The 26,362-nt window shown below is 32.1% G+C and overlaps 1 protein-coding gene across 2 annotated transcripts in view; it reads left to right on the top strand.

Moving 5' to 3' along the window:
* LOC136032024 (origin recognition complex subunit 4-like) overlaps nt 1–26,362 on the top strand; it is a 218,236-nt gene that overhangs the window by 82,543 nt on the left and 109,331 nt on the right. The window lies entirely within an intron of this gene.

Raw genomic sequence — 26,362 nt, 5'->3', positions numbered from 1 at the left:
CACCATGCTCCCACGAATAAAAAATATCATCCTTAAAGTGAATCCAAAATTCATGTTTACAATGACTTTACAAAATAGTCCTTTCTTCAAGGTTTTCCACGAAGACATCAGCCTTTATTGGTGAAAGGGGATGCCCATTGGAAGCCCATGTTTCTGTCTATAAAAATACCTCTATAATGGAAATCGAAAGAAGTTCGGTTGCAAAGGACTTCCTAATCACATAATCAAACACGTCTACATTCCGTTAGATCTAAAAGGGTGTCTGCAAGGAATGTGATTATTAAAATCAGACATCAGATGACATAGTTCACCAACTTATTTAATTGCTGGTTCGTTTTGTCTTGAATGAATGGATTTTTTCTTTTATTTATTAGTTGTTCGCTAGTATCCGTCGACCGCAGATCTAATTTTTTGGATTTTGTGCAAATCGCAGATATGGGCGAATGGCGCGCTTTGGGGTTTTTAGGTAATTGGTTTTATTTCTTATAATTTTTGGCTTTTATTGATCTTTTAATTTTTGGGTTTTTTCATTGGTTTTTGTTTTTCTCACATTGACTTTCTGAGTTGGTTTTGTTAGTTTTTTCTTCGGTATTTCCTTGAATATAACATTTTGTTCGCGCTGAAGAAAGAGGCAGTTGTCGTATCAAAATATTCCCTTTGTGTGCTTTTCCAGTATTCTCCTTTGGCCTTAAAACACCCCATTTTTAATCGTTTTCTCTCTTTATATTATGGTAGGCCAATGTGGTTTAAGAAATTATCAATTTCGCTCTTTACTTTCCTCAGGAAAATATTCTTTGCTTTTTTTAAATTAATCTTTGCGAGTTTTTTAATATAAATTTAACCATTCCTGTTTATTTTCAGTTTTAGTGTTCTCCTTCCTACCATTTGATTTTTTTTTAAGTCTAATTTTTGACGGTGTTTCAAGTAATGCCAGGAAATCCCCCTCCTCCCGTGCAAAATTTCTCCTGAAAAGCTTCTCCAGAAACTTTCCTTCTTATAGAAAACTCTTCCTGTGGAAAATCCCCCTCCCTGCAAAAATACCACCCTAAAAAAAGTCTGAATATTTCCCCAATAACGAATAATAGGCTATATATAAAGAATAGATAAATTGATTAACTTACAACCCTGCTGTATACATCTTACTCCATATCTTGATTTCCTGGTCTTGAAACCTCCATTCAACTTCTTTGACTACCCTATACCTATTTTTCATTTCCTTGAGGTCTCCTCTCTTCATGCAATACTCAGATAAAAACAGTGTTCATGTCCACTTTACCGTTTTTTTTTTTTTTTTTTTTTTTTTTTTTTTTTTTTTTTTTTTTTTTTTTTTTTTTAATGGCATCGCAACGAAACTTATAGGTAAAGAATACGGCATTGAACTTTACAGTTCTTATTGGCCGTGCTGATCTCTATTTAATGGCCCTTCAGCCAGGAAGTTCGATAGGGGATGAGGGACCTGTCATCCTTGCTTTTGCACATTATTCCTGTTTACCTTTCCCAGGTTTCTCCAGGTACGCATTTATAGCTATGTTGACTCTTGCAAAGTATATAGAATCGTGCCACTGACCCCCATTCCATTAAAATTAAAATACCAAATAACCAGCATCACCAGGATTCGAGCCCCTGTCCTCACGGACAAAGGATTTCAGGTCTAGCGTGCTAACCACTCGGCTTAGATGGCTGAAAATTTCACTAAACCACCTTTTTACATTTCAGAGCTCCAATTAAAAGCCGTAAAAATTACAAATATCTCAATTTCAGAGCTATCAAAAAATCGTTCAAGACAAGTATAATTTATACTTTTTTCGACAACGAAAACTAGCTGTCACATTTTATAATCACACCTTATAGAAGTTAATACAAGTTACAGAGCTAATAAAAAAGCTAATTTTTCAAAATAAACACAAAATTTCAAAATTAAAACGCAAAGAAATTACCAAAGGTAAATAGTAGGATGTAATCCCTAAAAATTTTCGACGATATTATAATATTATAATTTGTATACTTAGTAAATACAGAAAATATACAAAATACGTATTCAGACCTTCAAGCTTTACAGTTAACACGTACTAAAAAACTACAGCCGTGAAAATAAGAAACAGCAAACAAACCTAACAAACAAGCAAACACCGTCGCGAGACTCCAAGTATAATACTTTCTCCGCAGAGTATATTTAGTAAACCTAGGTCCATGCCCTAATAGCTCCAATTAACTTATCAACCGAAGATTTAACTAAGTCGAGCTAACTTTCATTTTTCTAAGTTTTGTTTTTTATTATTAAAAGAGCAAGCTGTAATTTTCTGAAACTGTCAAGAACTAGTGCTAGTTAATATTGGAACGTATAATAACACGCACATGTTTTTACCATCGTTACTACTCCGGCAATAGCAAAACAATAAGCAATAAGACAAGGCTTAAGTGACCAGAGTGTTAGTAAGTTAACCGTTTTTATATAGGACTCCGATGGGTTTAAGCACCCTCTATAAAACAGATGTTTGTCTTCACAAATTTAAATAAATGTAACATAATTTAACATTTAGAAATTCTGGCAACAAAGAGAAAACTACATACACATGACTTGCTTCAATAGTAATTGAAACCGTAAAGATTGAAATTACGGTGACAATAATTATCCGAAAAGAATCTCCTCATGAAGGTAATTCCAAATAGAATAATTTCAATTATGACCTGACTTTTGGCTGAAAACTAGGAGATAGCTTATTTGATTGAAGCGCCATATAAAAATCGTCCTAATTTTTGAGGTGACATTGCCACATTTGCCTCTGAACATTAAGTTACACTGTCTACATACAATGGAGGAATGGTTATCCCCTATTACTTAATTGCACACACATATTAGGAAAGGTGGGAAGTCAGTGGATCTCCTTTCAGTGGGTCCTGGAAACTCTCAAAGGTATAGTTTTTAGGGTCAAATTCTCGTGAGCGTTTCTTCCTACCTATATGGGGAAATGATTTAACTTCTAGTATCTCTGCAGCTGGAGGAATATATTCGTACTATGCATATGATTTGGCTGTAAAATGGAATTTCACTCCCCAGTTATTGTAAAACATTTTTATAATAAACTAAAAGATTATATTCACATTATACTCTTAGGCTGCGTTCATGTAAATTTGTTTATCTTGGTAAGATCCTATTTAGTTACTAATTTTTTTTTTCTTTTTGCCCTGGCCCTGTGAGTTCCGGCATTATATGATACGGGGGATCTGCCATGAATAATATTTGTTCAGTAAATCCTCCTGTAAGAAAATATAAACATAAGAACTTAAACCTGAAGAGAACTAATCTCAGGTGCACTCAGTGGGTAAGCTACCCTGACCAGTTGTGTGAATGTGGCTTTTGGGTATCCTGAAAAGAACATCAACTCTAAATATCCTCTTGATTCATGGTCATGTATTAAAGAACAGGAGGCGACTTGATAGATGATGTTAGCAAAGTGAGAATGCAAAAAAGGACGAAAATGATGGTGTTGGAATTTAAGGTCCCCTTTTAATAATCATTAAGAGGACGTTTTTTTCAGTTTCTTTTTTCAGTTTCGAAGCATTGTAAATGCAAAAGTTAAGCTTTGGCATAAAAGCTAAGGGTGGATGAAAATGAATACGATAGTGAACATGAATGAAAATCAAATATAAAAATACGTGTGAATATAGAGAACAACATTAGAAATTAAACAATCAGTAACCAATCTACAGAACAAGGGGGTTTATATTTCCCAACATCTCACTCTCTACGCTACAGAGACTATCGTTTCTCGCTGTTTCATAATTGAATCTTCTCTTTTAGGAGTAATGTAATAAAAGTTTGAAATAAAGTGTGTCTTAGCCGGTTAGGCGATGTTAGACAAAGTATGGGTCGGGGAGCTTAATGCTTTTGACCTTAAAAGTTCTATGAAGATTTTACATATATTTGTTCAACCGAAAGGAGAAAAAATTGATAAAGAAGGTATTCGAGGACTATCAGCGCTAGTCGAAACACATTCCAATTAGAAATTATTATATTGTAGTGAAGAGGACAGAAACAAGCGAACGATAACCTAAAGTCCTTAGCAGACAAATAAATTCTAAAACATTTTGAAGGGGCTTCCAAATTTTGGCATGTGCCATTGAATAGTAGATTTTGCCTTATAGTTTCCTCTGATTAACCTCAGAAAATAATTCAGCGCTATAAATTTTCGGTTCGAAAATTCAAGAATATGCTGATGACTCAAGAGCTTTTAGGAAATATGCATAAATCCTATGATGTTTCTTTCGGGACTTCGGTTGTTTCCCCATGATTCGCTCTTTACAAGTAGATTAAAAGGAAGAGTGTCACTTTATGCCGTACGTGTGGGCTTGATCTTTTGAATTAGGCTACAGTTTTACCAAGGCTATGCTATTCTTTGTAATCTGCTTTCTATTGACGGTCTTCTCTCTCCATTCGCTTCGGTAAATAATTGGATTAGTCTCTAAGGAAAAAATGGTCCTACTTTCTTAATAGCTTTAGTTCGTCGAACGAAGCGACATCCTGTTGTAAAAATTGGTTAATATTTAGCTTTTACAGTTCCTATTTCTCTAATTTTTTCTTGAAAGTTGAATTTTTCGCTCGTCAAATTATGTTTTTTTTAGTTTTATTTGGGGAGGTCTGTCAATTCTAATGTAAAATCAAAATGTTTGAAGAAAGCGTGTAATAAATACAGAAACCTTGTCTTAGCATTTTTTTTTTTTTACCAAATTTGGAAAAAAATCTTTTTCCAAATTAGATAACGCGTCAGAAATTTTGTTTAAATATTTTTATTTGAACTGCTTTTATTTAAAATGAAATTTAAAAGACTTATAGATGTTTGTACTTGTAGGCTATTAGTTATCCAGAAAAAAGTTGATATGTCAAGCCGAATTATGCCTCTTTCTTATCTTGTGTTTGAAAAATTTATTCAAAGTACATGAGTAATGATGCCTCAATCTATTCTGTGATAGCCCTATCTTAGCATTCAAAGACAGCCTTATCCTTGCTTTTAATGTCATCCCTATCCCACCATTCCATGGCAGCCAGCAGGTGCATGTTACATCATGTTACATGCATGTTTACTTTTGTGTGTTAAGTTTGCTTGTTACATAATAGAGTGTTTTTTCTTAAGAATCCTAAGGGTGCAGAGAAAACCTTCAGGATCCGCTAGTCAAGATGCAAACGTTACCTAATAGTTTCTTTGATTCTTTCAAAAACCTACGAGACCCCGCCAAATCAGGATTTCGTCGGTCGTTATGATTAAAAATCTACGAAGGCTAAAAAAAACTTACGAGACCCCGCTAAATCAGGATTTCCTGGTTTGTCATGATTAAAAACATGCGAGAGTCTTGCCAAATCAAGATTTCTTTGTTTGTTAAGTTTAAAAACCTGCAAGGGTACTCCTTTAAGTAAGGGCTTGGTCCTTACGTCATCTTAATATTTTCATGCTTTTCCGCTGTTTCGTATCAGCAAACAAGCGACTTTCGCAGCCATTTTCTATAAACAGAACCGTTACAGACATCTATTGATTTTCCTATGAAAAGAGGCTTCTTGGTATTCCGGTATTTTCAGGAAAACAGAAGCGTCATCCACTATTATTCGAACGGGAACCGAGTAATTTTCAATTGTCTCCGGGGGATATAGAAACGGCTATTGAATGGACTTCCCCATCAGTCTTACATAAGATTTTGAGAGTGACACATCTTTTAAAAAATGAATTTCCATAGAAATTTAAAAAGGATTGGACCTCTACTTATATGCTGGTAAGTCTCTCTTTCTATACCTTCCTCCTTCCACCAAAACGATGAGCATACCCAAATTTGAGTTGACATAATTCTCTATAATGTAATAGCAACTAAAAACCCCTTCCCTCCTGCTATGACATGATTCTCTCAGTGATAAATTAACCTTGTTTTCACACAAAATATACGCTTTTACCCCGTCTGCAATTTCTATGCGCTTTTCCGCTTATCGAAGCATATTTTAGCATATGCTTAATAAGATACATATTTTAGCATAAGCTTCCTGTTTTGACAGTAATGTCGGATTATTTGAGAGCCCTTCTCTCCGGGATAGGCAACAGAGTAAAAGTTTACTGATTCAATGGCTTTTCCTCTAGCGTATTCTATTATACATATTTCTCATACACAGAGTTCCCTAACTCTCTAAAAATTCTACTTTTCACTATCCTGAAAAAGGGGATTAGTATACGAAAATGGGAGGGTGCTACAGACTTATCCTGAGAAGATATTTTGAAGCATGTACCAGGCTTATTTTATCGCTCTTTAAGGAAATAACTGTAAATCAATGTACTCGGATCCAAACGAACCCCTGTATTCTCAATTGATTGCTGCTCTGTGATCTAGATTTCAAATTCTTGGCCTGGAATTGAAGCACTAAATTCTTGGACGGCTGAATAATGCCAATTTTTTTTTTTTAATCTTTTACCTTTCATTGAAAGAAGTTTCTTTTGTTATCGGGAAAACTACTTCTAAGCTTACATGATTGCATTTAAAGTTGACGATTTAATTTTGAGAGGGGAGGTCTCTGACAATGATAAAGAAGAGGGAAAGTAAGTAGGTACCAGGGCAAAGGGGTTGATTTATTCTTCTTTTTTATCTATTACATTTAAAAGCCCTTGTGTAAAACATTTATAGTTCAAATGTTTTTTACTATATCATAGCAAGAATAAAAACTCAAAAATTTAATTGCGGTCTGTGATGTTCCCTAATTCAAAGTTAAATACCCCCCATAATAAGTTTAAGAAAGTTTAAATTCCTTTTTAGAGAAAAGGAGTTGCGCATCATTTGCCATCCATAGTCCAGTATCGTTTTTTCAGGGGGCCCCTACCGTCAAGCTGGGTAAGGGAGCAAAGAGCTTAGTAATAGGATCAACCATGTATGTCATTTTTTTTTATAAAAACTTGTTTTCATAAGATATATTTTTACACCTCATGAAAAACTAAAATTGTATTTCTTTTTAAGGAAAACCCTTACCACTTTCCTCCCACTAAGAAGGCGAGGAATATGCTTAGCGCCCAAGAACCAATCCCATTACAGGGAGGGGAATCCTGCCCCCTCAAGACATTTAGTCATTGTGTATGCCGGCCCATTGAGACCAACGACCCCCATACAAACCATGATGCTACCCCTTCGTCTCCCAAGCCCCATGCCAGTGAAGCTGCCGGGCATTCTACGCTCCCCATTTAAGGGCATGGTGTGCCCCTGCGGCCCTCCGTGTGCAAGCTGTCGATCTTAATGCAAGTGTAAATACTTTAACATTCTTTCGTAAAGATTATTTATTCCTTGTAAAAGACTTACTGATTTTTCAAGCTAATGCATGTTCTTGTTCAGACCGACAAAGGGTTGAAATAACTAGGACATAGCGGGCCTTTTTTTGTCACCCCTGAGGGGGAGGGGGTTAATGGTATTGCTCATCCTAAAAATAATCCATTCTTTTCAGCCTGATGAAGGCTTTGAAGGGCGTTTCGCAATGATTTAACGCTAAAAACGAATTTTTTATGCGAAATAAACTTCTAGGGCTATTCGAGTATTGATGATATTAGCCATCTTTAAAAATTAACGCATTTCTTTTGTGTTAATAAAGGGGCAACCTGGCAGTAGTTTTGAGGGAAGACCTTAGGGAAATAGCTAAAAATAAGACATTCCTTTGGAGTTAGTAAAAGAGGGAATAACTGGGATCTTGTTGATTCTAAAAATAATGTATTCTAGTGTTGAAAACATTGCGTTCTAAGAAGGGGATTTGAGGGCATTGCCCAATAAGTTTCTTCAAGAAAGCCTAATAAAATTTTTTAGTAGCGTTTTAATGTTGCCTCTATGAAGAGGGATATGGGGATCCTTATATTAATATTCTTTTCACTGATTAAAATCATTAATGCTTCAAGGGAGTAAAAATTTTATTCTTTTCTAGGTATCCATTGACGGTGACCAATATGGATGAAACAGATACTGGCTGATTTTTTCGGTGAATGGAAGCAACCTACCCCCATCGTAAGATATTACCTGAAACGTAAAGGGGGGGGGCAACTTTTGTGGTAACATTTTTGGAGTCCGTGTATGGTCATTAAATTCTTAACTGGTAGCGTGGTCTCAACGCGTCCGAAGGGTAATTCTTAAGTATAATGTATTCTTTTTTCAGTCTAATATAAATTCTTTCACAGGACGAAATCAAGAGTGTTTCAGTGAACTAATAAGCTCTGATTATTTTCTAGGTTCACATACCAGCATTACCAGCGGAATTCCAGCAGCCGAGGGGTAATCCTTTGAAAATTGTGTACTACACAATTTGTTTAGATAACTCAGTGTCTACATAAATGGAACATTGGTGAGCACAAGTAACAATCTTACAAATTATGCAAGTATTATACAATTCATGTTGATGACCCCAATGTCATGTAAGAAATTGAGAGGTATTGCTATCGGATATGAATATAAAAGGGACACTGACACTACCAATATACTTAGAGATGGGACAACTAAAGATTTACATTTGGTTGGTAAAATAAATCATGGGGTATTTAATAAATCTCAATTGTTGTCCCCCAATGTAAAGATTGATATAAATTTACAACTTGCACCGTCCAATTTTATTTTGCGAGGTGTACTTGGCACTGCACTCGATATGACAGTGTCTCTCATCTCGGCAGTACTTCATGTACGAAAACAAAAGGTTATGAATTCTGATTCTTTGGTAATTTAGAAATTAAGAGCTAGTGGAATCAACATCAAACTAATTATTCCTCATACAACCCCAACCAAAGACATATTGCTACGGGTGCAGTTACCTACACTGATTCATCATTTATTAATCGTGAATTTCCTTTCAAACTTGCTTTGGCCTTTGTGAAAAAGTGCTTGTGCCATAGGATCATGGACAAATTCTCTACATAGATTTAAAATGTTTAGATTTCATCTCTTGTATGTAAAATAAACGGAATTCCAGTTCCATTAAAGATAAATCTTACAGGACTTTATATGAATTGACAATACAATCCCTAGATCGACATTCACAATTATTCGAAAATTATATAACCAACGAAATGTTCGCAAAAACTCATGGTATCATTTTAATGGATTTGTCCGGCACTCAAGATATGACTATTGTTCGAACGGGCACAGAATGTTTAGAGTGCACCTTTATCAAATCTTTCGAGGAGAGTATTGCATTAATCTCGCTAAGTCAATTTGAAACCTATTGGAAAGTTACCCCAGATGGCAGTGTTCTATTAGTCTTGGCACCTTGAACACAAATCAAATAATCAATGTATTCAGTTTGGATTTCTACAGGTCCAAATACAAATCTTACTGCATACCTTCGGATTTCCCCGAGCATATTCAAAGCGTTGACAATACCCTTATGATTGTTAATGTTAGCCCATAAATTGTAAAGACTTTGCATTGGCTATGCAGCTTTCAAACGGCGAAGAATATTAAGTTTTTAAATCCTCTTGGCCTGTCGTATACATTCTACATACCTCAGATTAAAAACTTTTTTGAGAAAAGCGGAAAATCTACTATTTAATATTGGAAGCGAGTACATGATTTATCAATAAAAAGTTTTGGTTTTCATGCACTATTATATTCTATTTTTCGTGTCGTGGATATACTTACAGTGAATTTCTTAGCATTTATGGTGATAATCCTCGATTGAACGATTTTCTAGTTGAAAATACTGTTTCCTACCTGTATAATGTAAATTTCAGTGCCTGAAGAGTGAAAAGCTTTAAAAATGCTTGTAAATTTGTTGATTAATAAAACTTGTATGAACAAAACTCTGTGTCCTTTAGATTCTTTCTTCCTCGTATAGGTAACCGTCGTTAATAATAAGTGATGGCGGCTTGCCAGGATTCAACCTGTATTCATTTTTGGATGCAACGTCAAAGTTACATTTTCTATAATATAACGTGACTTAATTCTTATTATGTTTCTTCGTAAAGTCAATAATACTATTTCTATTCTTATTGTAAAATTCACGTGTTTCAATTTGCTTATTTGAAGCAATGTTGCACACAACATTTTCATATGAAGAATCACGTTCTGTAACAGCCAAATAAAATTCAGTAGGTTTATAATTATAGTAGGTTTAGTTTCTTCACAGCGATGTCGTAAAAACCAGACTCTCTTATTATTCCAGCAATTGAAGCTCAGACCAGGCTCTTCCTCCCAAAGCAAATAAAACCATGACGATACTGGTCTCTTAAAAATAAACTGATACCACTTTTTGGTTTCTTGTAATCATGCCAGGGTAAGTGTTTTCCCATTGGTCACATTTATTGTAGGTACAATTGGAGCGTAAAAAAAACCTCTAGTACGGAATCACAAATCTCTCTAAGACAGGAATTACATACTTCAATTTCCACTGCGTACCCTCTATGCAATTTACGTGGTTTACATAATCTACACTTTTCATTTTAGTCATCAATAATTGTACAATTCTCACAGGATGACCAGCTGCTGAATATATGCAAACGTAATGGACATGTGTAAAACTCTTTCAATGTTGAATGTCTCACTTCCAAAAAGAAACTGACTAACGATCAATAAAATTAATGTCTTCTAGGAGGAGGAGTAATCGAGTGACGTCACAAAATTTGTTTAGACAGGATTTTTCGACTTATTTCTTGTTGCTTTCCAAAATGGCCGTAGTGCTTAAAAGCCAAACCATAATATTATTTTGTTTTGTTTCAATTAATATATCACATAAATTGAGTAAATGCATCTGGTCCACGACGTAAAAGTTTCATGCAATTGTCCAAAGATGGAGACTCGTTTCTCATTATATCGTTAAGCATTCTTTTAGAAAACATTTTCCTTTGAAGAGATAACTCTAGAAATCAAACATTTTTCCAAAGTCACTAGATTCCGTAATTTTTTATTTCTCAAATCCAGTAATTTTTAATCCTGACACTCTCACTACCGAGTATAGACTAACAATGATTCTTTCTCGCTAGTAACGAACTTACTCTTTTTTTATTGATTGATTCAGATCGTTGTCTTCAGTATATTTCACTAATGCATTTAATCCGTATTGTAATCTTTGTACATGCATTATATTCACTTTTGCTTCAAAGCATGGCTGTTATTCCGACTTGAATTTGTATAATGATATAACATATCGCGCAAACATCTCTTCCCATTCTATGGTTAGCCGGTAACCCCTTGTAATTCCTACTGCTGTATTAGGAACTCTAGGTTTCATTTCACCACTCTTAGTGCTTTCAATGTTTAATAGTTAAAGCATCTCTTACTAAAGTATAACATCCTTGATGTTGACACACTGAACTTTTTTTCAATACTGAAGCAAATCAAGCAACTTACGCAAGATTGCGTCACCCAAATGTTGCACCATGATTAATTTTTCCGAGCGGGACTGCAACCCTTGACCAACAGACACTAACATCCCCTTTTATGTAACAAGTACCTGCATCTTGATTGGCGAGCCCTGAAGTTTGTTTTTTCCTGGCCTTCGTAGGTTTTTTAAGAAAAAAAAAAAACACTCTATTAGGTAAAACCCAGACCTCATTGTGTAACAATCAAGGAAATCCTGAAGTAAAGATGACCTGGGCATCGTAGGTTTTTTAACGCTCAATAAAAATATTACATAACAAGCAAAGAAATTCTGATTTAACTGGCCCCCGAAGGTTTTTTAAACATAACAGCCAAAGAAATCTTGATTTGGCGGGCCCTCGTAGGTTTTAATCATAACAACCAAGGAAATTCTGATTTTGTGGATTCTCGTAGGTTTTTGAAAGAAGCAAACACACTATTAGGTAACGTCTACATCTTCATTAGTCGATTCTGAAGGTTTTCCCTAAACCCTTAGGTTTAAAAACAAACACTCCCTTTCATGGAACAAGCCAACATAACATTCAAACACAAAATTAAACATTACCTATGACGGAACATGTACCTGCTGACTATCATGGAATTATGGGAAAGGGATGACTTTAAAAGCAGGGATAGGGCTGTTATATAATAGACTGAGGCATCACTACTTACGTGATAATAAAATATGCAGTCAGTTTTATGGTTTCGAACAAGTTGAAGGAATAAGAATGCTTCTTCTTAAAAAAAGAAGAATGGAAAAAACAACGCTCCATAATAAGTGTAACCCAAAAGCGACCCGACTAGAAAGTTTTCTTAATTTTCCTTAAAAATCCGTTTTATGGTTTTATGGTTTCGAACAAGTTTTATGGTCAATATGGTCAACAAGTCAGTTTTATGGTTTCGAACAAGTTGAAGGAATAAGAATGCTTCTTCTTAAAAAAAGAAGAATGGAAAAAACAACGCTCCATAATAAGTGTAACCCAAAAGCGACCCGACTAGAAAGTTTTCTTAATATCCCTTAAAAATCCGTAATTTGCTATCGAATACAAAGAAACTGTCCTAAGATATACTCTCGATGCTCAAATATATTCTTTCCTTTGGAAATTTATTTTGTATTTACAGACATGTCTTTCTAATTACTCTTGTATAATTTGATTAGTCTCAAAGGAAGAAAATATTGTCATTTCCTTTCTCTTTTGCTTTGTCAAGAAAGAATTTTCTGTGTCTTAAAATCAGTAAGTAGTTTGCGTGGGGTTCTTTATATTTTTTACTTGTGAGTTCTCCTCAACCAAAATTAAACTTTTAGGTTTCAATTGTTAGTATAGAAATTTGAATGTTTTCTCAAAATGTGAACGAACTACGTACTATATCTTTACAATTTTTCTGTAGCTTTTATCGGAGTGAATATTTTTCACTGGGAAATGGGTAACCATTAAAATTGACATTTGTCCAACCTACATTTGTCCAACATAGCTTATTCTAAAAAAATACAAAATTTAAACTTTAGCCTAGAGAGGGAACTGTGTAGAGAGATGGCAGCCTCTACGAATGCAACGACCAGAAATTATTTAATATATGAAAGGGTTGCCTCCTCTTCAAGACCTCACTCTTTATGCTAATTTTTTTTTTAGAATTTTAAAACAAAGCGTTTTTTCCGGGGAGTGGGGGTAAACGTCGGGCACCCTAAGTAAGATCGTGAAATCTCGCAAAAATTAATAAAAAAAAACAACATTTTTTTGTTAATGAAAATGAAGAGTGACAATACTGCTTGAAGGAACTGAAAGACCAGGGTGGGATCCAGAATTGTGATTAAAGAATTGTAATACACGTCTAGCCTTTCAATGCTAACGCACTAGCGTTGGTGGGATTCCGCCTATTTTCGGAGCTCTGTTCAACAATTATTAACGATAAGTATTCAAACCCCAAGTTTTCCTTTGGAGAAAGGTTAGTAGGAGTAAGTTCAATGTTACTTTTCTTGGGGCGAGTTATCTTGGCTTGGATGCAATTTTTCGTAACTATTTGGGGTAAAAATTTCTAGTGGCAAGCTTTCTTGGACTTTTTTTTCCCAGAGGCAAGTTTTCCTTTGTGATAGGTTTTTTAGAAAGAGGTTTTTGTTGACGAGTTATATAAGTGAGAGATTTCCTCAGGGAAAAGTTTTCTCGGGCGTGTTTTTTTTTGGGATATAGTTTTCCTTGGGCGTAGATTTTTCGGTATGTTTTCACTGGAAACGGACGAAGAATATTTAGCCTTCATAACAATTGTAGCCAGCCTCGGATTTGCATCCAAAGGAATCTACAGAAATATAATTGTTTGGGTTAATATAAAACATGGGAAGGTCTCTGATCATGTTAATCTTTGCCTATGGCGCGTCGCAATTTCCAGCTGACTCAAGAAAACACTTTATTGTCCGAAAGTTCCTTTGGCTGTAAAAGAAAACTTGAAATTTTCCTTGAAAATGGCTAGGAAATGTTATTAGCGCTACCGCTGAAACTTACTGCAGCGCCAAGCCGCTCTAGGCCAACACAGCTAAGCACCCTCCTTCTCCATCCTAGTCTATTTAAATCATCCCTTTTCACACACTCGTATAAAAATCCGATCTCCTTTAAATCCCTCATTCTGAACTCTTCCCGTACCATTTGGGGCCGATTTGCTGCTCGTTTGGCCCCATACGGGTGACAAAAGACTACAATTTTCAACAATCGGTCATCCTTCAACCGTAAAATGTGTCTTAACCATCTCAACTTGTATTTTTTTTTATACCCTAGAAAGTAGGATTTAACCTCTTCTTTCGTAGAGCCTGTTGTTGACATACTTTGAGATGAACGGGCCACTAAAACTATTTTTAAACAATTCCTCCGCCTTTCGAAGTGCCTACGTCCCAGAACCATATTTGACCGTTGTTATTACCGTAGCTTCTAATATTCTAGTATTTATTCGCAGACTTATCTTTCTGTCCTTCTCAAGCATTCTTTCAACAGTGAAAAAACACACTAAGCCTTGGCTATTCTACTTTTAGCATCTATTTGATCGATCTTGTCTTTACCTAATATTACATTTTCACCTTCATGTGTTCCTAGTCGAAGCAACCTAGTCTTTAACATTAGTTCTCCAAGTTATCTATTATATTTAAGTTATCTATTATGGGCTGCCTCCCTGTAGTAGCATAATATTTGTAGCCACGCATATATAATAAATTGAAGATACTATGCTTTAGATTGCTTTAGCAGTATTTCGACTCTTTTTGATAGAAGAGTATTGTCATGTGTGGAATACTATGTTATCACCATAATGGGTCGAGAATTGCAAAAAGCCTACATTCATACTGGAAGTCCCAGGGATATATTAAGCGCTTTGTGTAGACTTGAGAAGAATTATTAGCCCCCGTCCTCCACTGGTTCTGGGACCATAACTTTTCCTGAGGCAATAATAATTTCAGTGAATTAAAGAATATGAAAGTTGCAACTTGGAATGTTACAACGTTAGAAGACAAATATTGTGTTGACATTTTGACTTACGAGTTTGGATGTTTTGAAATGGATTTATTAGGATTTTCACAAAGTCATATCCCAGGGGAATGAAACATTTATTTTCTCAGGCAGGAAGGATGGGGTGCAGAGACAGGGAGTAGGGTTCATGATGAACAAGGAAGCTGCCAAGTCTTGAACAGGTTGGGAAGGTATTAATAATAATGCTCATTTTATTACTAAAAAGTGTAGGGTATCAGTCATAGTTGTATATGACACTATAGAGCTGACTGATGGAGATAGTAGTGACTCAGATGGATTACACTTGCAAAAACATATAGACAGGTTCCCAGGTCGGTAGAAATATGGATATAAGGTATCATGTCCAATTTAAATTGGGCTTAGGAAAAGAAAACAGTAACGGTTACATACTGCTGCAGTTTTGTAGGTTTAACAATCTTGCTGTAGCCAATACAGTGTTTGTCATAAAATTGCCCTTAAGTTAATATGGTATTCACATGATGGTAAGACAACTGACCCTTATGGATAATATTGTTGTGAATCGGAGACTGGCAGGATTGACACTAGACACATGGGTGTATAGGAGTTTTGTTGTTGATGTTGAAAGTAAAGGTCACCATCTGGTAGTGTCGTTGGTTAACCTATGCTAAAATTTGGGAGGGTTAACTACCTCCCGGGAAGCTTTAACGTTGGTCGACAACAGGAAGAGAAATTGAGAGAAACTTTCTAGGACCAGTTGAACGCTGTACTAGGGAGTCTAAAATTCGACATTGTAGAAAATGGATAAAATACTTTTGGGAAATAGTTCGTGCAGACGCTGAATGTGTCTTAGGGAAGAAAGTTAGAACACAGCTAGGAATATTAGTGAAAATATTTTATGTTTAATAGAGAGGAGGATGGGCTTGTACAAGAATTATTTGAGTGATAGATCACATGAAAATAAAAAAAAAAATTAAAGAAAGTAGAGACAACATTAGCATATGAATTAATGAAATGTGGAGTGGAGGCTAGATTAAATTGCTGAAGATCTGGAAGATGCAGTCAGACGGCATAATTTTAAAATATTATACTGGCATGTTAATAAATTGAGAGGGAACAGTCAATCGGGTCTTGTCCCAGTTAAAGATAGGAACGGAACCACAATTAGTTATAGGAAACAGTTAAAGAGAGATGGGCAGAACATTTTGAGAATGTGCTAAACTGTGATAGAGTTACAGGAAAAGATGTAGAAAAGACTGAAGAAGTCTATAACACTTTGGATATGAAGGAACATTTATTTTGTGAGGAACTATTAGGGATATTACTTTTAAACGTATCGAAAATCTAGTGAAAAATTCTCTATGTACTCGCCAGTTCAAAATGTTGCTTCAGAAAACAAAACTTGCGTCGAAAATTAGCAATGTCTTGTTTAAGAGTTGTATTGAGCTATCATTTGTTTTACACTTATGAACAAAATGGTATAAAAAATAGTATTGAGAGATAAAAGATTCTTTTAAAATAGTAATATATATATATATATATATATATATATATATATATATATATATATATATATATATATATATATATATATATATATATATATATATATATATATATATATATACATACATAAATATATATATCTATATATATAAAAATAAGTTGTCTGTCTGTCTGTGGATGGATGGATCAGGTGACGTCACCTGAAAAAACTGGATCAGGTGACGTCAAAACTGAAAAAACTAAAAAAAGGCAAAAACTACAAAAAAAACTAAAAACTAATAAAAAAAATAAAAAAGCTAAAAAACTAAAAAAACTAAAAAAAGGCAAAAACTACAAAAAAAACTAAAAACTAATAAAAAAGCTAAAAAACTAAAAAAACTAAAAAAAGGCAAAAACTACAAAAAAAAACTAAAAACTAATAAAAAAATAAAAAAGCTAAAAAACTAAAAAAACTAAAAAAAGGTAAAAAACTAAAAAAACTAAAAACTAAAAAAAACTAAAAAAAAAGGAAAAAACTGAAAAATAAGCTAAAATAAAGGTAAAAACCAATAAAAAACTAAAAAAAAACTGAAAAAACTAAAAAAAGGCAAAAACTACAAAAAAAAACTAAAAACTAATAAAAAAAGTAAAAAAGCTAAAAAACTAAAAAAACTAAAAAAACTAAAAAAAGGTAAAAAACTAAAAAAAAATAAAAAATAAAAAAAAACTAAAAAAAGGAAAAACTGAAAAATAAGCTAAAATAAAGGTAAAAACCAATAAAAAACTAAAAAGAAAAAAAGGAAAAAACTAAAAAAAATTTTCCTCTAAAAAACTAAAAAAAACTAAAAAAGGTAAAAACTAAAAGAACTAAAAAAGAAAAAAATAAATGACGAAACTCAAAGAGAAATTGACCAGGACAAAAGGAATGTTCGATTAGCAATCAACAAAGCACCGGGACACAGGGAGTATAAATGACGACCAGGACATAAGTAAAAAAAAAAAACTATCTATATATATAAAAATAAGTTGTCTGTGGATCTGTGGATCGTGGATCAGGTGACGTCACCTGAAAAAACTGGATCAGGTGACGTCAAAACTGAAAAAACTAAAAAAAGGCAAAAACTACAAAAAAAAACTAAAAACTAATAAAAAAAATAAAAAAGCTAAAAAACTAAAAAAACTAAAAAAAGGCAAAAACTACAAAAAAAACTAAAAACTAATAAAAAAGCTAAAAAACTAAAAAAACTAAAAAAAAGGCAAAAACTACAAAAAAAAACTAAAAACTAATAAAAAAAAATAAAAAAGCTAAAAAACTAAAAAAACTAAAAAAACTAAAAAAAGGTAAAAAACTAAAAAAACTAAAAACTAAAAAAAAATAAAAAAAAGGAAAAAACTGAAAAATAAGCTAAAATAAAGGTAAAAACCAATAAAAAACTAAAAAAAAAAACTGAAAAAACTAAAAAAAGGCAAAAACTACAAAAAAACTAAAAACTAATAAAAAAAGTAAAAAAGCTAAAAAACTAAAAAAACTAAAAAAACTAAAAAAACTAAAAAAAGGTAAAAAACTAAAAAAAATAAAAAATAAAAAAAAACTAAAAAACTGAAAAATAAGCTAACATAAAGGTAAAAACCAATAAAAAACTAAAAAGAAAAAAGGAAAAAACTAAAAAAAATTTTCATCTAAAAAACTAAAAAAAACTAAAAAAGGTAAAAACTAAAAGAACTAAAAAAGAAAAAAATAAATGACGACACTCAAAGAGAAAGCGACCAGGACAAAAGGAATGTTCGATTAGCAATCAACAAAGCACCGGGACACAGGGAGTATAAATGACGACCAGGACATAAGTAAAAAAAAAAATTAACAAAACTAAAAAGAAGGTAAAAACTACAAAAAAACTAAAAAGAAAAAAAACTAAAAACTAATAAAAAAACTAAAAAATCTAAAAATCTAAATAAACTAAAAAAGAAAAAAATAGGAAAAAAATAAAGGAGAAAAACAAAACTAAAAAACGAATGTATATACAGACCGGTACACCGGGATACAAATGACGACCGGGACACAGGGAATATAAATGACGACCGGGACACAGGGACACAACTACAACGGGGACACCGGGGGAAACAGGGGGATATAAATGACGACCGGGACAAAAAAACTAAAAAGAAAGAAAAAACTAAAAACTAATAAAAAAACTAAAAAATCTAAAAATCTAAATAAGCTAAAAAAGAAAAAAAAAGGAAAAAAATAAAGGAGAAAAACAAAACTAAAAAACGAATGTATATACAGACCGGGACACCAGGATACAAATGACGACCGGGACACAGGGAATATAAATGACGACCGGGACACAGGGACACAACTACAACGGGGACACCGGGGGAAACAGGGGGATGTAAATGACGACCGGGACACCGGGACAGGGAATGGTCGATTAGCAATCACCATCAACAAAGCTCTAGGGCAATCATTAGAATCATGAGGTATAGATCTGAATACAGATTGTTTTCTCATGGACCATTATATGTTGCATGTTCAAGAGTCGGTAAACCTGACAATCTATTTATATGCAAAGACAATGGGACAGCAAAGAATGTTGTATATTCGCAAGTTTTACGTAGTTAAAACCATATATATATATATATATATATATATATATATATATATATATATATATATATATATATATATATATATATCTATCTATATTCACAGGTGGGACATAGGGACACAACTACAATGGCGCGTAACTATTATGGCGCGTAACGACTTACGCGCGCGGGGGGGCTTGGGGGGGGGCGCGAAGCGCCCCCACCAACTAGGTGTTGGGGTGGCGCGAAGCGCCACCCCAACAGCTAGTATATATATATATCTATATATATAAAAATAAGTTGTCTGTGTGTGGATCTGTGGATGGATCAGGTGACGTCATGTTTGTCCGCATATGACGTCTGAATTATTTCACACTAATACAAAAGAAGAAAAAAACTAAAAAAGGTAAAAACAATAAGTTGTTTGTGGGTTATGTCTGTCTGTCTGTCTGTCGAGTGACGTCGTGTTTGTCCGCATATGACGTCTGAATTATTTCACACTAATACAAAAGAAGAAAAAAAACTAAAAAAGGTAAAAACTACAAAAAAAAACTAAAAAGAAAAAAAAACTAAAAAAGCTAAAAAACTAAAAAAAACTAAAAAAAGGTAAAAAACTAAAAACTAAAAAAAACTGAAAAACTAAAAAAAGGCAAAAACTAAAAAAAAACTAAAAACTAATAAAAAAACTAAAAAAGCTAAAAAACAAAAAAAAAAAACTAAAAAAAGGTAAAAAACAAAAAAAAACTAAAAACTACAAAAGAAAAAACTAAAAAAAAAGGAAAAAACTGAAAAATAAGAGAAAAAGAAAACTAAAAAAATATTAATAAATATAAAAAATATAAATATAAAACTAAAAAAAACTAAAAAAAGGTAAAAAACTAAAAACTAAAAAAAACTGAAAAAACTAAAAAAAGGCAAAAACTAAAAAAAAACTAAAAACTAATAAAAAAACTAAAAAAGCTAAAAAACTAAAAAAAGGTAAAAAACAAAAAAAAAACTAAAAACTACAAAAGAAAAACTAAAAAAAAGGAAAAAACTGAAAAATAAGAGAAAAAGAAAACTAAAAAAATATTAATAAATATAAAAAATATAAATATAAATATAATATAAATTAGCAATCAACAAAGCACCGAGACACAAATGACGACCGGGACACAGGGAGTATAAATGACGACCAGGACATAAGTAAAAAATAAGTTGTCTGTGTGTGGATCTGTGGATGGATCAGGTGACGTCATGTTTGTCCGCATATGACGTCTGAATTATTTCACACTAATACAAAAGAAGAAAAAAACTAAAAAAGGTAAAAACTACAAAAAAAACTAAAAAGAAAAAAAAACTAAAAAAGCTAAAAAAACTAAAAAAAACTAAAAAAAGGTAAAAATCTAATAACTGAAAAAAAACTGAAAAAAATAAAAAAAGGCAAAAACTACAAAAAAAAATAAAAACTAATAAAAAAACTAAAAAAGCTAAAAAACTAAAAAAACTAAAAAAAACTAAAAAAAGGTAAAAAACTAAAAAAAACTAAAAACTAAAAAAGAAAAAAACTAAAAAAATGGAAAAAACTGAAAAATAAAAGAGAAAAAGAAAACTAAAAAAATATGAATAAATATATATAAAAATAAGTTGTTTGTGGGTTATGTCTGTCTGTCTGTCTGTCGAGTGACGTCGTGTTTGTCCGCATATGACGTCTGAATTATTTCACACTAATAGAAAACTCACTAATACACACTAATACAAAAGAAGAAAAAAAACTAAAAAAGGTAAAAACTACAAAAAAAACTAAAAAGAAAAAAAACTAAAAAAGCTAAAAAACTAAAAAAAACTAAAAAAAGGTAAAAAACTAAAAACTAAAAAAAACTGAAAAATTAAAAAAAGGCAAAAACTAAAAAAAAACTAAAAACTAATAAAAAAAACTAAAAAAGCTAAAAAACTAAAAAAAAAAAAAACTAAAAAAAGGTAAAAAACAAAAAAAAACTAAAAACTACAAAAGAAAAAACTAAAAAAAAAGGAAAAAACTGAAAAATAAGAGAAAAAGAAAACTAAAAAAATATTAATAAATATAAAAAATATAAATATAAATATAATATAAATTAGCAATCAACAAAGCACCGAGACACAAATGACGACCGGGACACAGGGAGTATAAATGACGACCAGGACATAAGTAAAAAAAAAAAATAAAAAAACTAAAAAAATGGTAAAAACTACAAAAAAACCAAAAACTAATAAAAAAACTAAAAAATCTAAAAATCTAAATAAACTAAAAAAGAAAAAAAAGAAAAAAGGAAAAAAATAAAGGAGAAAAACAAAACTAAAAAACGAATGTATATACAGACCGGGACACCGGGATACAAATGACGACCGGGACACAGGGAATATAAATGACGACCGGGACACAGGGACACAACTACAATGGGGACGCCGGGGGGCACAGGGGGATATAAATGACGACCGGGACACCGGGACACAAGGAATATAAATGACGCCCGGGACACTCAAAGAGAAATCACAGACTGGAACACCGGGACACAAATGACGACCGGGACACAGGGAATATAAATGACGACCGGGACACAGGGACATAACTACAAAGGGGACGCCGGGGTGCACAGGGGGATATATAAATGACGATGGCGACTCAGGGAATGGTCGATTAGCAATCACCATCAACAAAGCTCAAGGGCAATCATTAGAATCATGAGGTATAGATCTGAATACGGATTGTTTTCCCATGGACCATTATATGTTGCATGTTCAAGAGTCGGTAAACCTGACAATCTATTTATATGCACAGACAATGGGACAGCAAAGAATGTTGTATATTCGCAAGTTTTACGTAGTTAAAATATATATATATATATATATATATATATATATATATATATATATATATATATATATATATATATATATATATATATATATATATATATATATCTATCTATATTCACAGGTGGGACACATAGGGACACAACTACAATGGCGCGTAACTAATATGGCGCGTAACGACTTACGCGCGCGGGGGGGCTTGGGGGGGGCGCGAAGCGCCCCCACCAACTAGGTGTTGGGGTGGCGCGAAGCGCCACCCCAACAGCTAGTATATATATATATATATATATATACATACATATATATATATATATATATATATATATATATATATATATATATATATATATATATATATATATATATATATATATATATATATATATATATATATATATATATATATATATATATATATATATATATATGTATATATGTATATATATATATATATATATATATATATATATATATATATATATATATATATATATATATCATGTATATATATATATATATATATATATATATATATATATATATATATATATATATATATATATATATATATATATATATATATATATATATATATATATATATATATATATATATATATTTATATATATATATATATATATATATATATATATATATATATATATATATATATATATTTATATATATATATATATATATTGTTTTCAGTAAAGTTCAGATGACACTTGTCATCTTGAGTTGTATTGAGCTATCATTTGTTTTACACTTATGAACAAAATAGTATAAAAAATAGTATTGAGAGATAAAAGATTCTTTTAAAATAGTAAATATATATATATATATATATATATATATATATATATATATATATATATATATATATATATATATATATGTATATATACATACATATATATATATATATATATATATATATGTATATATATATATATATATATATATATATATATATATATATATATATATATATATATATGTATATATATATATATATATATATATATATATATATATATATATATCATGTATATATATATATATAAATATATATATATATATATATATATATATATATATATATATATATATATATATATATATATATATATATATATATATATATATATATATATATATATATATATATATATATATATGGGTACACAAGACATATATATATATATATATTTATATATATATATATATATATATATATATATATATATATATATATATATATATATATATTTATATATATATATATATATATATATATATATATATATATATATATATATATATATTTATATATATATATATATTGTTTTCAGTAAAGTTCAGATGACACTCTGCCATTTTAAGGGTAGATAATTTTGAAGGATAAAGCAAATTTAAGGACTGATTTTTCTTTTTTTTTAACTATTAAAATCATTCATTTTACCGTTCTGTTTTAAAGATAAAAACTTGAAGGAAAAAAAGATCGAAACAAATTTCTCTCTTCTTTATGAAGCATCAAAAATTTTAGCTTAGCATTACAAGGTTAATAAATACATTTTCAACCTTGTATTTGATGAAGAATAATTTCCATTAGAGTTAGCTTAAAAGTAGGATCACAACCTAAAAACATTTAATTCTCCATTAATCTTTTGAAACACTTTGACGGTAAGAGGGTAAGAGGACCATTATACGTATTTGCTTAATTCCAATATAATGACCCCTTTTCTTAATGCCACTACCGATCACTTTGATCTAGACAAGGAATTAATCTAATCTCACAGGCTTAAATGAACGATCTATCCTTTCCAATCCATATTACAAATGTCTTGTGTGAAGGAGCAATTTATTCAAATACAAGAGGGGAATCGATGTCCGTCCCAACCAGAAACGATGTCCAATAATCTTTGAACGCCCAATTTTGTATCTTTTGAATAGATGAATAATTATTCTGTAGGTGATAGAGAGGGTAGGGTGGCTGTCCAAGTCTAAACAATTTGAGTGGATCGTCTTTATTTCTGCGAAAGAGGTATTTAAATTATTCGAAGTATCAAAATGACTTCTTGTTTTGAAAAAAATTATTAGGTATAGAAGATGTACTTGTCACACCTTAATTGACGAAAAGGAGAAACGGGCACTGCGGAGAATTAAAGATTACATCTAGTTTTTTTTTCCATTATTTAAAATAGGTGCAGGTACTTTAGAATTAAAGGCTTCATCTTGTAGGGCCTAACATTGTAGATAATGTTCAAGAAGATTATCATCTTCCAGGTATTTATGACGTTGATGGACTCCAGGATGAGAATTTGATTGGAACTCTCCAAGAACAGCTGGATAACGTAGATGTAGACGGTCGTTGGAATAATTTTGGAAAAATAGCTTGCAAAGTAGTAGTTAGAGATCTTATATGAATGAGAAAACGTAAGAGTGGACTGAGGAAATGTAAAATTAAGTTCATGGATAAAGTTGCATAGGATTCAGCCAGATGGTATTATAGTGAGATATTGAACAATCAGGTTAGGAAACTGAGAGGAAATAGTCATTCTGGATTTGTCCCTGTTAAAGATAAGTCCGGAGCCTAAATTAGTGACAATAAAAACTTAAGAAGAGATATGCAGAGCATTTTCATAGTTAACTAAACTGTGATAAAGTTGCAAGATATGTCTGCAAACTAAGAGTAGAATATTAGAAGCCACATTAATGATAGTGGTAGAGTATGGCTCAGAGACGTTGAAGACGAGAATTTGAGTGGAACTCTCCAAGAACAGCTGTATATAGAACTTGAGATTATAGCTTTGGATAACGTAGATGTAGACGGTCGTTGGAATAATTTTGGAAAAATAGCGTGCAAAGTAGTAGTTAGAGATCTTACGTGAATGAGAAAACGTAAGGGCAGTAGAGAACGCATTAAAGTGTGAACTGAGGAAATGTAAAATTGAGGTCATGGATAAAGTTGCCTAGGATTCAGCCAGATGATATTATAGTGAGATATTGAACATGTAGGTTAAGAAACTGAGAGGAAATAGTCATTCTGCATTTGTCCCTGTTAAAGATAAGTCCGGAGCCTAAATTAGTGACAGTAAAAATTTAAGAAGAGATATGCAAAGCATTTTCATAGTTTACTAAACTGTGATAAAGTTGCAAGATATGTCTGCAAACTAAGAGTAGAATATTGGAAGCCACAGTAATGATAGTGGTAGAGTATGGCTCCGAGACGTAGGCGCTTCGAAAACCTGAGGAAGATACGATAAAATGTTTCAGTGGAATTGTTTGAGGATAGTTTTAGATTTGACTGAGCGTATGTCAAACAATAAACTCCACAAAAAATGCGACTATCTCCCACTCACTCAGGCTATAATGAACGAAAGATGAAGGATAATATGAACGATGATAGATTGCCAACGATTGTGTATTTTGGCCATTTACCTGGGGCCATACGGAAAGCAGGTCATCCCCGAATGGGGTGTGAAGAGGTCATAAGGAAGTTTTTGAAGAGAATTTGAACTTCTAGGGAGGGGTAAATAATGAAGCTTGGAATTGACCGGGGTCGAGAAGGAACGTGTGCAACTCTGTTGGCTCTAGGTGACTTGGGGATGCAGTGAGCTGTTAAAAGCGGTAGTAGTAGTAGTAGTAGTAGCAGATATTTTCCAAAGAAAATCAGAAAAAATGGTTATTATAGGATTTTATCTAGGAACTTGTCTAAAAGATGATTCTGGAGTGTTCTTAAATATTAAAAATGGGCGGGATCGGGCTCTTTTAAAGAAGTCTTGGACGGGGGGTAGGGCCTTAATATCCACGTTTTTGCATAGATTGTTCCGTAAATGTCTAAAATTTTTTTTTTTTTATCCCAAATATTCACGATTTGCTGCATTTCAGCGAACAAATCCGAAATAATTTTGAGGGCATTTAGATCATCTTTGACTTCTGTACATCTCATTATTTTAAACGAGAATATTTTCCGTTTCTGTATTCGTCTTAAGCGTAAAAGCTTGATTTTTTCCTGGAATGGTTCTGAAAGAAGAGTGTCGTCCAAAAACAGAGGTAGTCCAAATGTTTACTGTGTCTAGTTCTTATCTTTATATGTGATATGTCCAGTTCTAGTGTCTAAAATATCTTGCATGAATGCACATAGATGCAAGAAATTGTTTGACAAAACACTTTTGTCAAACAAATTTGACAAAAGTGTTTCCTGTCATGATTTAGGAGCAACTTCATAAGGCAGAATATTGTCTGCCTTTTGACGTCTCTTAACGTCAGAACGGTATTCTATTGTCTCCAAGTCCTGTTCTTATGATGAATTCATTTACCTAGATGAATTGATTTCCTACCAGCTCTTTCTCGTTCACTACAAATAACAGCCTTTATCATACAAATGTATCTTTTGATTTTTGTCCTGCTGTCACGGTCATAACTACTCCATAGAAAAAAATTGTTGCCAGATTCTTCAAATTTCGCAGTAAGACTTTGCCGTTGACCCGCTGTTGTTCTAAACTTTAAGAATAGAACTTAAGAACGAAGGAATAAAAAATAGTGAAAACTAGCAAAAATCGTGACTCTGTTCTTTTTTCTTTCTCCATGATTCAGCCGCTTCCCTTACATGGGCTGAAATCCCTCTCTCAAAACATGTAAAA

This window comes from Artemia franciscana, chromosome 10 (genome assembly GCF_032884065.1).
Source record: "Artemia franciscana chromosome 10, ASM3288406v1, whole genome shotgun sequence".
Lineage (NCBI taxonomy): Eukaryota > Metazoa > Arthropoda > Branchiopoda > Anostraca > Artemiidae > Artemia > Artemia franciscana.
Note: the sequence above shows the minus strand (reverse complement) of the source record. Positions and strands in the feature narration are given on the sequence as shown.